Source organism: Lycium ferocissimum, unplaced genomic scaffold (genome assembly GCF_029784015.1).
Source record: "Lycium ferocissimum isolate CSIRO_LF1 unplaced genomic scaffold, AGI_CSIRO_Lferr_CH_V1 ctg14146, whole genome shotgun sequence".
NCBI classification, from domain to species: Eukaryota; Viridiplantae; Streptophyta; class Magnoliopsida; order Solanales; family Solanaceae; genus Lycium; species Lycium ferocissimum.
Genome location: NW_026715298.1, coordinates 5,043 through 20,601, shown reverse-complemented (window position 1 = coordinate 20,601; position 15,559 = coordinate 5,043). Strand labels below are relative to the sequence as shown.

General features: G+C 34.7%; 1 long non-coding RNA gene across 1 annotated transcript; it reads left to right on the top strand.

Annotated features, from left to right (window-relative positions):
* The first annotated feature begins 6,003 nt into the window (after positions 1-6,003).
* On the top strand, positions 6,004-8,294 carry LOC132042221 (uncharacterized). The gene is made up of 3 exons (XR_009411391.1): positions 6,004-6,139; positions 7,164-7,216; positions 8,102-8,294. It is a non-coding gene; the product is annotated as an uncharacterized LOC132042221 (long non-coding RNA).
* The last annotated feature ends 7,265 nt before the right edge of the window (positions 8,295-15,559 follow it).

Genomic DNA, 15,559 nt, shown 5'->3' with positions numbered 1-15,559 from the left:
TTTTTTGGAATTTTTGGTTGAGGTATCCGTCGGGGATTCAACCGCCCGGTCACTTTTAGCAAATTTTAGAACCGGTTCTCCCCTTTTTTGGCTTTTCAAGACCCTTTTTTTTCTTCGCCATAAGTCTTAAGATTCCCAACAATCTCATCAATAGTCGTGTTGGGTTTGCGTGCTCCCGTCGTTCGATAGCATTAACTTTGCTTTCTAAGATCCCGGTAAAATAACAAGTATTTTTGGACTATCTTGTTTGTGGGAATGATTTCAAGTGAATGGAGCCTAGGTGATTATGGAGGTGAAATTTAGTGTGCATATCATGAATGAACTCATCCCCCTTCTTTCATTTTGAACAGCTCATACTCAGTGGTAAGTGGATCTATTCTGGACTGCTTTACCTGAGTGGTTCCTTCATAGGCTGTTTGAAGAGATTCCTATATCTCTTAGACTTGTAGTTCTTTTCAATGGGTTTTCTGTCAGTTTCAGAGTAGTCTTTTCTAGTTTTTGGAACTGACTTAAAGCTCTCATCAGTTTAGAGAATTAGGTTCTCTATCTGGTCCCTCAAATAAACAATAGAAAGTAAATAAGACAAGATATTTACGTGAAAAACTCCTTGCTCATGAGATTAAAAATCACAACCCACCGGAGTAGCATTTCAACTTCACTAACCGAGCAATTTCCGGATTGGCTAACCTTTGTAATCTAGGAATTAAAACTCTTATCCCTCACCTCTTTACAATAACTACTATTGTAGCCACAACCCTTCACTAACTCTAGCCAAACAACCAACTCCTATCTCTACTAACTACAGCCAATAAACTACCGACCTTGACTAACTCTAGCCAAGACAACAAAATAACAAGATTGAAACTTCCTACATTGACACTGCTCCAAAGTAGTGTAGGATTAAAAGTAAGAACAAAGTAACAAATACTTAACAAACTTCAGGACTTAAGACATCTTTAGTTGTTGGGATCTGGTCCTTGAGTTTGATGAAGCTTTGTTCTTGAAAGCACCAAAAGAGCAATGGGGTGTTTGTTGACACCCAATTTTGTCTCGCCTTCCCTAAACATTGTTACATTTATAGTGATTTTGGCAATTTGAAAATGATTATTTATACTTTTATTATAATTATTGACATTACTAATACTGCATTTTATTGTCTTGTTGTAGTCATTAATATTTATTATTATACGCTATTTTATTATAGTTAATAGTACCACTATTATCACCACTACTATTATTATTATTATTATTATTATTATTATTATTATTATTATTATTATTATATTTATTATTATTATTATTACTATTATTTTGCTATTATTAGTATTTCACTGTGCATTATTATTATTAGCATTTTATCATTTCGACATTTTACCCGAATTTAACATGCCCACGCATGATTTATTCTCATATTTAAATAATAATGTTTACTTATTCGTTAATTTCAAATATATTATCATACACGGGCTATCAAGCATCATTTCATTTTCATCTGATTACTAATGAATACATATTTTTATATGAGATAATATTTTAACATAAGTTAGCATATAATTAATTAAAATAGGTCTTGTATTTAAATTTAGCAGCCCAAATCATTTCTTTCATCTACCCAAATCAACTTATACTCTTTTGGGACAATTCATAAAATCAGCCCACTATTTTAATACCCAATACACCCGACCCGACCCGGTTCTATCAAAAGTGGATGAAAACCCTTTGGGTTTTCATCTCTCTCGCCGCGTTACCCGCCTCCCTTCCCCTCTCTCTCTCTTCCCCTCTCTCTCTCTCTCTCTCTCTCTCTCTTTGACCGACGCAAATAGCAAATCCACAGTCGCCTTTCACCTTCCCCAGGCCATGCATGGCCGGATTCGGGAAAGATTTTAATGCTTGTACCACCTCGTCACAGTTCAACGTTGAAAAAAAAGGTTTTCCCCTTTTCTTTTTGATTCTTCTGATCTGGAGCCTTAAGGGATTTTGTTCGTTTGCAAACTCAAGTCTGCTCCTTTACCAGCCTTTTCATATTTCGGGTACGAAGACTTAAATTGATTTTGTCTTCTTTTCATCCGTTTCCTCCCGATCAATGACAAAAAAAGGGGGCTTCCAATGTTGATTTGAAACGGTTGACCTTAAATCCCGCCCAAATTTTTAAGACCCAGCAAAAACCCTAGTTGATTCCTATAAATAATCATTTGAGTCATTTGAAAAGGGGATCGATTTTTTGGAGGGAGCCGCTGGAATCCTCGAAATATTAGATTTTAGCCTAAAAAAAACCTCTCGAAAACAAAAAAAAAGGGTTGTTTTCCTTAGTCGCTAAAAAAAAAAAAAATCCCTAAGCCGTTTGGAAAGCCACACGGGTAATTGGAATTGTGTAATTACTGTGGTAGTAATTACTGTAAAATTCTAGTAATTACACAAAGAGTGTAATTACAACGACCTTTGTTTGTCATAACGTAATTACGGTGTAATTACAAGCGTCTTCATAAGTCAGTTGCACAAGTGTAATTACACGATGCTTAATTTAAAAATAAAATTTAATTATAAAAAATTTAAAATTAATATTTAAAAAATATTGCCTTTATAAATGATATTAAATTAGTTATTTAATAACACATTGTTTCTTGAAAATATATTAATTAATAATCATATATTTGTAACTAATATTGCAACAAAAATAATTGATATATATTTTTCAAATTAATATTTAATTTTAATTAATTATAAAACTTAAAAGAAGACTTTTTTTGTGAGAACGTCATGGATTGATGTTTGAAAAAAAATATTAATAAATATAATGCCATAATATTATTCAAATGTTGACACAAAAATCCATCAAATGTAAGTGAAAAATAAACAATATGCAATGTGAAAGCAAATAACTTAAAATTGAAAATATAACCTAAATTCAAAATCCAAAAGAAAAGTTCAACATAATACTCTTATGTCAAATTCCAACATTACATAAGTAGGTTCCAACGTAACTTAAGTAAATAATTCAAAAGAAAGGAAAAATATAAGTCGATAACCTCATTCACAATGAAATTCTACTTTAATAACGTCACCCGTTATATGTCAAGTTTGTTAATAACTCATTCTTTCCAATATTAAGAGGTGTAGTTTCAAATATTAGAATAATAATGCTGCTATGCTAAATGAATAAAATAAAAAAAATACTTAAATACATGGAATCACAAGAAGTAAAGGTTGGGAATGAAAAAGAAAGAAAATGAAAAATAAATAATATAAAAAGAAAAAATACATTTTAAAAATAAAAATAATAAAAAAGTAAAAATAAAAAAAAATATTAAAAATCAAAAAAATTAAAATAATAGAAATAAAATAAATTAAAAATAAAAATAAAGTAAAGTAAAAAAATAAACAAACTAAAAAGTAACCCTGTAATTACAGGGTGTAATTACACCCAATTCTCTATTTCCCTTGAGAATTGGAGAGTGTAATTACACCGGTCAATTACACCCAATTCCAATTATTCGGGTGGCTTTCCAAATGTGCCCTAAGCAATTTATTTTATCGGCCTTGCATTTTCGGATATCGGGTTGAAATATTGCATCATTTTTTGTTTTCCTTGGCTTCCGGGATTTGCCTTAAATCTGAACGCTGCATTTTAGGGTTTGAATTTCAAGTGTTTCGAGGTAGATCGGAGATTCGACGCCTCATTTCGCTGCACCCGGCTGGTAATCCTCCATTTCTTTATTAATTCAGTTTTAAAGATAAGTCTGTTTGCATGTTCTGTGTTCGTCTATGTGTGTGTTTAAGCACGATTATTTGCGACAATTTAGTTTAGTTTGTTTAAGCATATGAACAATTCTTCCATAGTTAGTTGATCTCGGTTTGGCGGTTTAAGACATATTCATGTGTTTATGTGTTAAGTTCGGTGTGTGTAGTTAGATATGCTTTTGTGCCTGCCGATACAGTTCGAACATTTAAGCCACGTTTCTTATATGATATTTCTTATTAGTTGGTTTGATCTAATACAGTGTCATTAAATTCTCATGTGTTGGCTGATGATTGGGCTGTATGATTAGTTCGATTTAATTTGATTAGTGCGAAGGTTAAGTCTAAGGATGTACTGATCAACTAGTCTTTATGCGTGTCGAATCCAAATTCATGTATGTTTGAGTGTGGTCAATGTTAGTCTAGCTCCTTTGATGTATAAATGTGTCATTTCCGCATTGCAAAAGAAATATAGTGTTAAAGTGGTTAATATGTTCAGATTACATATTTATTCAACTCGTTTAGCATGGTCCTTTGGTGATTAGTAGCAGTCCAATATGGCTATACACTCAGATTCAGTTGACGTTTAGATTCTTGGCAATCAGCAAAATCAGTATTATGACCATTTATGTGTACCCCTATACATACTAAGGATCTTGTTAGTTAGCATATTATCTAAATGTGATAAGCGAAAGCCAATGTTAGGAGCTGACCTAAGCATGCACTAGCATATTGTTTATACTTGTCTTGAATGCCTTGTTTTGGTACGGTTTATATGTGGTTTCCAAGTATTAAGTCCCTCTTAGCATGATTCATATGGCTGTTATTGCCCTTACTGTTCGATATTCTCTGAAGTTTTATTCCTTGTAAGCGTCAATCAAAACCATTTTTTTAGTAATTCTCTTGGCTGAACATCAATTTTAGCCTTAGCCCTTTTGATTTAAAGTATGATTTCAAAGCTGTATTAAGTTTGTCCCACTGTAGTCTTGAAGAAGTGTTTGGTTGTGTTTGATAGTGTTACACTCCATAATAATCCGTGCTACTTGTATTAAAACAAGAAAGAATAAGTTAAGAAGGTTCAAGGAAATTTAATCGAGTTAGTAAGAATATCGTTATATATATGGTTGTCTTAAGTATTTCGAGGTGACATGGTAACCTAAAGGATTTGAAATCGCGTTATGAGTATGTATATGAGGTAATGTGAGTGACCTTTTAAAGTATTTGAGATTATTAGTAATGATATAGAAGATGGACAAAAGATAGGAGTATACTTTTGCGATTGGAGTTTCGTCGAAGCCTTGTGAGTTCAAGTTATGTTTAAGGTTGTTGTGATTCTCTGGACCCTTCGAGACATGTATATGGATTGTTATGGATGCATATGAGTGTGTATATGTATGTATAAGAGGTTACATGAGGTTGGAAGAGGATTAGAAGTTAAACGAAATGAATCGGAACAATTTACGTAAAAATCTCGGACCCGATTTTAGCCTGTATTGTAGGAGGCATATCTCCTAGTATATAATGAGTTTTAAGGTGTTTCAAAAGCCTAAAATTAATTTCATCGAGTCTAGTTTGCAACGCAACAAACAGCTCGTCAAAATGATATCGGGGTAAGGAGATATGGACGATTCAAGTCGGGCTGAGTATTAAGACTATCTCAAGATACGAAGTAGAGACTTTAACTTCCGATTTCGTTTCAAGTCACAATTTATCTACAAATTTCGTTTGGTATAGAAGCATTAATGGAAATTGGGATTTATTTTACCATGATTGGATTATTAAATGGGTAAATTGAGGGGACATGCCCATGTGCATTGGAAACATGGAAGCAACTATGGTAGTACCTCAAGGATGAAGTAAATTAAATTAGTAGTAGTATGTGTTCATATTATAATGAGTCATATTCTTTGGAGTGCAAAGTTGCACGTGAAAGGTGGAAGAGTAACATGTCAAGTGTGGATTATATTAGTAAGTGGGATTAAATTAACAATGGTTAGAGTATTGAGTGGGATTGAAAGACTAAATCAGTCCATTTAAATAAGCCATAGTTGGCCGTGTAGTTTGTTGAAGTGGTCAATGACTTTTGACTCAAATGTTGAGTGGGACACATGTCCAACTCATAGAATGAATATATATAACAAAATTCAGATTTCACTCATCACTAACTAAACCATTTCCACATTTACAAAGTTAGAAAACCTAGTGATAGAAAGAGAGGGTCTCGGCTACAAGCTGGCCGAGAATGAGCTGCTCCAATTGATCAAAAAAAAAAAATCAGTTTCTCCATCAAATCAACTCCTCATCAAGTGCATAAGAACGTGTAGTAGTTGTTGAAAAGAAACAAGAGGGTGTAGCACCTCAATAGAGTTGAAGTTTCGGCCAAGGTGAAGAACAAGATTGAAAGGTAAGAATGCTTATTGTTCTTGTGTTTCATGACGATTTGAATGTATAGTTCATGCATGTTGTTGTTGGATTGTTGTTGTAGTTGAAGTAGAGAGTGAGCCGTGAGTGTGGTGAAGTCATGATTGATTTCGTTTTTGTATGTATTGTTGGTGAATTGAATGGGTGTCAACATATGAAAATGAACAACGATTGTAGAAGTTGGTTTATGATGTTGTATGTTGGATATTGGACTGATTTTTGTAAAAATTAAAATGATCCGTTTGCCCTTGATTCTAATGAAGTCATGCTTAATCTTCTTGTACATGGATTGGAAGTGAATTGAATGTGTTGTAGTATGGATAAATGGATGAAAATCATGAAGTTGTTGAAGTGGTGTTGTAGCCGTGTGAGTGGACTGTTTTGGTTGGATTTAGGGACTGTTTTGTGTCACATTTGGATTGTTGTTGTTATGGACATTGTGGTGTATTGTAGACATGTTGAATATGTGAATTGAGGTGTTAAACAAATGAATTATGTTGAAGGGTCTAGGCAGTCCAACACCATGGACTGTTTTGGTACTAGAAGTTAATTTGTGTGTGTTGAATGTTGATTCTTGTTGCAAACATTTAGTGAAAGTAAAGTGCAATGATTCAAGTTAAAACTGAAATGAATTGTGGGCTGTTGTAAGAATGAATATGATTCTAAAACAGTTCCAAGAACCATGAAAGTAATGCCACTAAACGTGTTGTTGTTATAGTAAGATAAAACTGGAAAATTGCTAAGCGAGAATGAAAACGTCATGTGTGTTGTTTAGCCGTGTGTATGAGGAAGTTTTGAATGATGTATGGACTGCCCAAGTTCCCTAAGTAATGTTTAAACAAGTTTGGATTGATACATGAAAGAACGATTAGCAATGTTAGCTCGTAGCACTAGTTGGTTTGAATGCGAACGAAAAGTCATTTAAATGTTAGAAAGGAATTGTGAGCGTCAAGATACGTATTGAATTCCTTTGTAGACTAATTGTAGCTCTTGATATCTTGATATAGGATAAGTGCTATTGGGCAGCAAGTACAAGTTATAATACGACTAAACGCTAAAGGTATGTAAAGTCTATTCCTTTCTTTCCTTGGCATGTCCTAGACGTAAGTATGAAACGATATGAACCTTGGGGTAAACTCTACTCTCGAGTTCCAAGCATGATTTGTGATTCTTTCATTCTCGTAATGTTATTTTCACGAGCCTACTATATGATTGACTAATGAATGATGTATGTAAGTTCCTACTCTTAAAGAATCGCACAGCCTAGAGGCATACTTGACCTTCAAAAAAGTCACACTATGTTAAATGGATACATGTATATGAAATTCCAAACGTTTCTTGTTGTAGTTGGTTATGAGATTTAAAAAGAATTGAACATGATTATTATATTATATATGGATCGGGCCGTACGTTCCTCGGCATTATCGCATTATTATATTATATATGGATCGGGCCGTACGTTCCTCGGCATTATCGCATTATTATATTATATATGGATCGGGCCGTACGTTCCTCGCATTATCGCATTATTATATTATATATGGATCGGGCCGTACGTTCTCAAGACTATCGCATTATTATATTATATATGGATCGGGTAGTACGTTCCCGCATTATCGCATTATTTATGGATCGGCCGTACGTTCTCCGCATTCGCTTAATGTCAAATCATATGATGTGTTTGATTTTCCTTATGTGTAAGACAAACGTTTTTCAAGAGAAAGTTTAAACCATTTTGGGCATTCTGATTATCATATTTGTCTTTTGTATCTCTTAGGTATAATTTGTATGTCAGATGCAAGCACTTTGGTATTCTGGTTATTGTGCTCACGTTCTGTACTCCTTATTCGGTTATGACTTCGTTTTCTGTATGCCATGCTTTTCATACTCGGTACATATTCCGTACTGACCCCCTTTCTTCGGGGGGCTGCGTTCATGCCCGCAGGTACAGACGCTCGTTTTGGAGATCCGCCAGTCTAGGATATCTATTCAGCTATTTTGAAGTGCTCCTTTGTTCCGGAGTCTAGCTTGTGGTATAACTCCCTTTTGTTGTATAAGTATGTGTTTATTTGGGTACGACGGGGCCCTGTCCCGTCATATGATTCTGTTTGTCTGTTTAGAGGTCTGTGGACTTATATGCGGGTTAGGCCTATCCGGTACAGGTGTGTTTGTACGCCATAGGTTCGGGGCAATCCTATTTGCCGTGGCAGCCTTGTCGGCTTGCATTTGTATATGTTTTAGGGCCGATGTGCCATTTGATAGCCTTGCCGGCTTCTGACATATATATATATCTCTGGTTGTGTTTGAGTTGTGTTTGAAACAGTTTGATATAAATTGAGGTTGCGTATGATATTTACGCCATATATGCCATCTGTATGTGAGTCGTATTTGTGAGTGTGTTTTTGGGTGCCCGGTTAAGCACTAGTCACTACCTATGAAGGTTGGAGTCGTGACGGATAGAAATTGCAAAAAGTTTTGTTTTCAATAGCTAAATTGGATTCTGCTTAAATGATTCAGTTTAGTTGCTATTTTTCTTAAAGGTATTTTCTCCTTTTCTCTAAAACTTTCGCTTTATATTCCAAAGGAATAACTTTCAAACCTATATGTTGTATGTATCTTGGACCGAGTATCATCTTCGAGAATTTCCCTCTTTTCTTTTGTCGGTATGAGATTAAGCGTTTCTACGAAAGCTTAAGTTTGTGTGATCTAAAGTTATCATCGAGATTAGGCATCATAGATATGTTTGAAGTTTGAGCCTCGCTTGTTTATCCTAGTATTACAACATCAATTTTTGGTCTCTTTCACATGTCGGTTGGTCTGTTTTCAGCTTGAGCCGGTCTCTCATTGTTTCCTTCGATTCGCTATTAAAGAAATGGACCTTCTCGTGCATATCTCGCTAAAAAATGGGGAGTTGTTTATTTAAGTTTGTTATCCGTTAGTTGTTCAAGATTCTCACTGAGAGAACTAAATCTAGCATGATTTGTTGATTACGTGATGGTTGAATCACCTTGTAAATGTTATTAGCCCTTGATGTTCTTTGTTGAGTTGAATGACGTTCCGAGCCGTTGATGTGTTGCTAAGTCGGCCGCAAATCGATGCCGCACTTTTCCAACTTAGGACCTGGTTCTCTCTTCTTTAGTTATGCACGAGTAATATGCACAAAATGTCCCATTGGTTTTTTTACAAAATGTCCTATTTGTACATCTTTGTGTAGATGAGTCCCGATTCCCTCTTCTTTATATTTTTTGCACGTCTAATATTATCCGTTGATCGTATACTAATCCTTTTTCCTTTTTCATTTTTTATGCATGACCACCACGTGTGAGTCCGAGCGACTCGTTCCTCTCCCACATTGGGCCTTGGGCCAAAGCCCAACGAAACAAATTCTCCCTCCGTTCAGCCTCCATGCAAAGAAAAGAAATGAAAATAAAATTTCGGGCCAAGGCCCAATGGCGTAAATAGTCCACATTCCCCCAAAAATGGGCCGAGCCCATTTATTTGCATCTCTTGTGCCTCTCTTTTATTTCATTGCATTTAATTTGTGTCGTTTTGACTAACACTTTATTTCATTTTTAGCTTAGATGAATCATAGGAAATTTAGTGGGGCTTAGTCTTAATAATGGGTAGTGAACTAACTATTAATTCCACAAGCTTCATTCTTTTCATTTATGTCAAGACTAGTTATAACATTTAATATTTATTCTATTCATTTAGGATAATTAATTTGCAAATAGTGTAACTATATACTTTGAGCTAATGGAATCATATTTTTCAATACTTTAAGATTTCAAAATGCTATTAATATATAAATATATATTCAAGAACTTTGCAAATAATTTCCTTAAGATCTATCAAACTATACGCATTTAGCCGAATACAACTAATAAGGTTTGAGGAAAGAAACTCATCACCCCTTTGCATTTTACTTAATAAGTCTATGATTTTTCTACATCACTATGTTCCTATAATATAATTTTATTTCAATTTTTTTTTTAAACTCGCTAAGTCTTCTTCTTTAAAAATGTTTCTATTTATATGTAAGCAATTGCATTTTGTAAACTTTAATAGCATTATTAATCAAGACTTTAGCAATATTTATAATTTTATTTTAAATAGTATTTGAAATTTCCTTTTATGCAAGATTATTATATTTACCCTAAAAAGCATTTTTAAGCCTTAAGCAATATTTATGAGTGTTATTTAAATAGCATCATTCTCCAAAACTTTAACGACCCTTATAAGTCTTATTTTGAAATAACATTTAAAAATTCTCTTTTATGCAAAGTATTATATTCTTCTAAAATCTTCTTTAAGCAACATTCTTATATTTCCCCTAAATACCCTTAGCAACATTTCTTAACCCTTTTGAAATTTAAAGCACCTTATTTAGCATTAGTTAATCAACCTAAGTTTGACCGGTAAACCGTAGTTAGCGGATCCTAGAGGATGCCTAACCCCTTCCCTTTAGGATAATCTAGAACCCTTACCTAGAATTAAGATTGCGCACTATTAACGAGGCTTAATTAAGCTTTACCTTAGTTAATAAAATAGGTGCCCTAATTCACCGTAAAATCAGTTAGGTGGCGACTCCTTAAAATAAGCAAAAATAGGAATCTCCAATATGTTGTACTCCGCTTTAACCCGTTTAAATGGGGTATAACAGTGTCCATGGTTCGATTTGGGTCGGTTATTGATTAAAACCATAACCAAACCAATTTAGTCGGTTTTTAAATGTCTAAAACTATAACCAAATAAAATAATAACCGCTGGTTTGGTTATTATCAGTTTGGTTCGGTTTGGTTCGATTTTTCAGTTTATGACTAGCAGCCATGAGACTTATCAATAAAACATTAAAAAGTTGAAAAACACATGTCTTTTTTTTGGTTCAAATTATAACTTTTATTTATAGTTTAAGGTGGAACACACATCATAGAAATATTTTCACTATTAGCGATCTTGTAGTATTTAAAGTTCCAAAGTTGCTAAACTATTACATATAGAGCTAAAAACTAACTTAGTAGTGGCTGCACATTTTTGTCATCTTAATACACGTACCTGGAAATAAAGTAGAGTATAGGAGCTTTTAGTTGTTGTTACAAACATACATATGAATTAAACATAAAGACTACCTAAAATTAAAATGAAAATATATGAAATAAAAAAACTTTGTGTAATGATCCCAAACTTTAGGGCGGTATTTGCTTGCATTTGCCCTCAATTCTCCCATTTTATTAAAAACTTTGTGTAATGCATCCCAAACTTCGTATGTTTTTCTATCATAATCCCAAGGCTAGGGTCTCGACTACGAGGTTATTCTTTTCGCTTTTTAGGAGGATTACCCGTGGAAGAAGTATTAGGGCATTACCATGTACTTGAGTTGCGAAGAAATGCGACATGTTACCGTAGTATCTTCTATAGGAACCTCCAAATCTACATGACCTTTGTCCTTTTCATATGAAAAATATTAGAAGTTTAGGACCCATTCGGACAAAGAAAAAGAAAGGTATAAATTAGAAAAAGAAAAACAAAAAATCAAATAGGCGACAAAGAAAGGCTAAAAATTTAAGTTAAAGACATTAGACTCTAACGTGAGCTTTGTTAGTAGGTTTACACTTAAAGAGTTAAAAAGACTTAAAGACATGGGCTTGGACATATTCTTAAAAACATGGTCTTACTTGATGTGAAATAAGTAGACAAAAAATCAAATTAATGATTAAAAGGTATAAAAAAATATTAATAATTATTCATGAAAAACTAATATTATACATATAAATAATTATAAAATTTTATCGGTTTGGACTAAGTTCGGTTATTTATTCGATTATTTTTTAATAGAATCCATGTAAACTAAATATAATCAAACTAAACCAAATGTCGATTTTTTTTATTCGGTTTGGTTAAATTTTCGGTTTGGTTTTGGTTTTAGTTTTAAAACCGTGAATGCCCCTAGTGGCTACACTTGAGAAAGAATGTATTTTCAGATTTTGTAAGTGATGCATTTAACCTAGTAACATGTTTATATATATTGGGGAGCGTATGACTGCTGGACAGGGACCTTTCGTCTTTTGATATCGTCTTATTACTGGGTTTGACCTTCGACGCTCGGCACCGTGCCGTCGCGGTTCCCGGTACGGGACGGTGAAGGAGTACCACGGCTTTACACCGTGGCGCATTGATCGTACCGCACTCGTGGACCTGATCGAGCACTGCCTCTTAAATATGTTTGTCAAATCATCAAAACACAATATGGCATAACTTATCATTTGTTAAGAGACGTACCACTATTTGGAATCCAAGAATGAGTACTAAGTTGAATGGAATGAAAAAGAGAGTTAAAAAATGTAGGTATACCAGCACAGGTAGCATTAGCAACAGCCTCAGAACTGCTAGGCACCTTGTTGTCCCATCTTGACTTGTTGAAGATGTTCCATTAGTTGAGTCACATTTTTTGGAGTTACAGCCTCACTGAGATTTTTGTTAAGAGTGACATGGCTCTCCTTCTCACTATCTTCATTGTGAGCACTGTTGGCTTGAGCAATGACCTGAAATTTCCTCTGAATTGTAAACATAAAATCTGCAGGAAAACCATAAAGCCTATAGCATTTACCAATGCTTTAACTTGGCTTCTTACAATAAGCACAGATCTCAATATTCTTCTTCCCATTAAAAATTGATTTCTAGCCCTTGTAATTAGCCCTAAACTCATTGACTTTCTTCCCATTACCTGATTGTTTCACAACAGCAAAAGATGCTGATTCTCCTGGGTAGGCAGAGGTAGCACGAATCTCTCTCTATTTTTCATCATGAATAACTAGCAAATGGGCATGACTAATAGAAGGCAAGGGAGAAGACAGTAGTAAATATAATACTCCGTACCCCTATGAAGGAGTCATTCAAACCAATTAAAAAACTGCAAGAGTCTTTCATCTTGCTGTGCTTTCTGTTTTTTTTTTTTGGCTCCATATTCACACACACAAACGCATGTTGAAAAGGAATTTACGTCTAATTCATCCTATAAACTCTTCATTTTGGTAAAGTAGCCTGATATACTAGAATTACCTTGTATTACTACACTTAATTCCTTCTGTAGTTGAAACAATTTTGCCCCATTTTTTTTTTACTAAACCTATCCTCTAGGTCATTGCAAAGATCTTAGCAGTGTGTGAATACAACACGTTTTGAGCTATTTCCATTGAAAGAGAATTGAGCAACCATGACAGCATCATGTCATTACACCTAGTCCATGCCTTTGGAGTGAAGAATCTGCTTCAGGAACAACTAGATATCAATCTATGAATCCTAGTTTGTTCTTAGCAGAAAAGGCTATTACCACTGCTCTTCTCCAACCACAAAAGCCCTACCATCAAAAGCTGAGGAGACTAGAGACATTTCTGGTAATCAGAAGCATGACGATAAAAAAGGTGAGCTGAATCTACTATATTAGTTGAAGTAGATCCAGGAGAAACAACCTTTTCATTCGTTTGAGTAGCAGTTGTGAGAAGAACTTCTTCACATTGATGAGTACCCATGTTGAAACAGCAAGAAAAGAAATTACGAAAGCAAAACATGAATTTACGAAAGAAAAAAGAGGACAAAGCAGATCTAAGGGTGTCAGAGGGGACGGGACGGTCCCGGTCCCGCCCCGTGTCCGGCCGGGTCAACGATGGGGGAGCGGGCAGAGGGGGAAGGGGGACGGGTAAGGGGCGGCGGGGCTGAAAGTCCTGGCCGAGGCCGGTCCGGTCGGGCTTGCGCCCGGGACGTGACTCCGCCGGGATTGGTCCCGCCCCGCCTGAAAATGGTAAGTCTTATTTTTTTTTAAAGGTGGTTTGAAAGTAAAATGAACGTTGGGACTCCAAAAGTCTGATTTTCAACCGTTGGAGTCCCCTTCTCCCAAAAAAGAAAAAAATTCCCCCTAAAGTTTAATAAATTACATTTTAATCCGAATTTTAAACTATAAATACCTCTTCATTTTATTCATTTTCACACAAATCATCCACCAATTATCTCTCTCTCTAATATTTGTTATCAATTATATCTCTCTCTAATATTTGGTGAATTATTATTATTATTATTATTATTATTATTATTATTATTATTATTTTGGTGAAGTGGGCAATATTTGAATTTTGGAGCAACTTTCAAGCTTCAAGTAACATAATTTCAATTTCAACGTTTACGATTAATACCTTTTATACGTACGTTTGGTACACTCGTTCCATCCTTTAATTTATTTAATTCTTGCATTTTATTTGGCTCTTTTTTTTCAATTAATTTTCATATTTTATTTTATTATACTTTGTAATATGTCTAAAAAAAAGTTAAGATCCGGTCTAGGTAAAATCGTCGAAATCCCTAACCCTTTTAGCCGTAGTAGTAAGGGTAAATCTGGTTCTTCTAGTAAATATAAAATTCAATTTAAACAATACGGAGGATTTACCTACGTTGATGAAACTGAATTTTTGTTCCCGTTTTCCTCCTATTCCGTAAGATTTAGAATTACAAACCGAAGCCTTAGATAGAGCTTATGGTAATTTAGAATTTGATGATTTGGAAAATTTAGAAGTAGTAGAAGGCGAGGAATTAGATTTAAATGAGACACCTACTAGTCCCGTTACCGAAGCTCCAACTCAGACTACATCTCAGTTTGGAGCTGGTTGTCCCCCGATACCTCCTACTCAGGGTACGACTAAGGCGCAACGTCCTAGAACTAGCGTCGTATAGAAATTCATGACTTTAGATGAAACAAAAACTCGAGGCTATTTGTCACAAATGGAAAGAAATTAAAAAACACGGAAGCGGTGGAGGGGCGGGTGGGACGGGTGGTTTAGCTAGACACTTGATAACATGTGTTGGAAAACCATATGTGGTTTAGCTAGACACTTGATAACATGTGTTGGAAAACCATACTTAGATGCTCGATTAGCAGCCGGACTTAAAAACACACCGAGCGCTACTAGTGCCGCTCCGTGGATTCGTTAGGGGATCTAATATGGTCCAACAAACTTTAAATCCTTCTAACCCCGCATTTTGTCACTCAAATGGCTTATAGTAAAGATAGAGATCGTGAAGAACTAGCTAAAATGGTTGCGGTTTGTGGCTTGCCTTTTAGTTTTCCTTCTAACTCCGGTTTTGTGCATTATATTAGAGCTATTATAACCTTACTTTTCAAGGCATTCCTAGATCCACTGTTAGAGCCGATGTTTTTAAATTTCAAAGTGATTATTGTCAATAGATGCGTTGTGTGTTCCATCACCTAGATACTAGAGTGTCTGTCACATTTGATATAGGTCGTAGTGTTAATGGCAATGATTATTTATGTGTTACGGCACATTGAATTGATCATAATTGGAATATGCAAAAGCGTATACTTGGTGATAAATATATTGATGAGAAAAAAAATAGG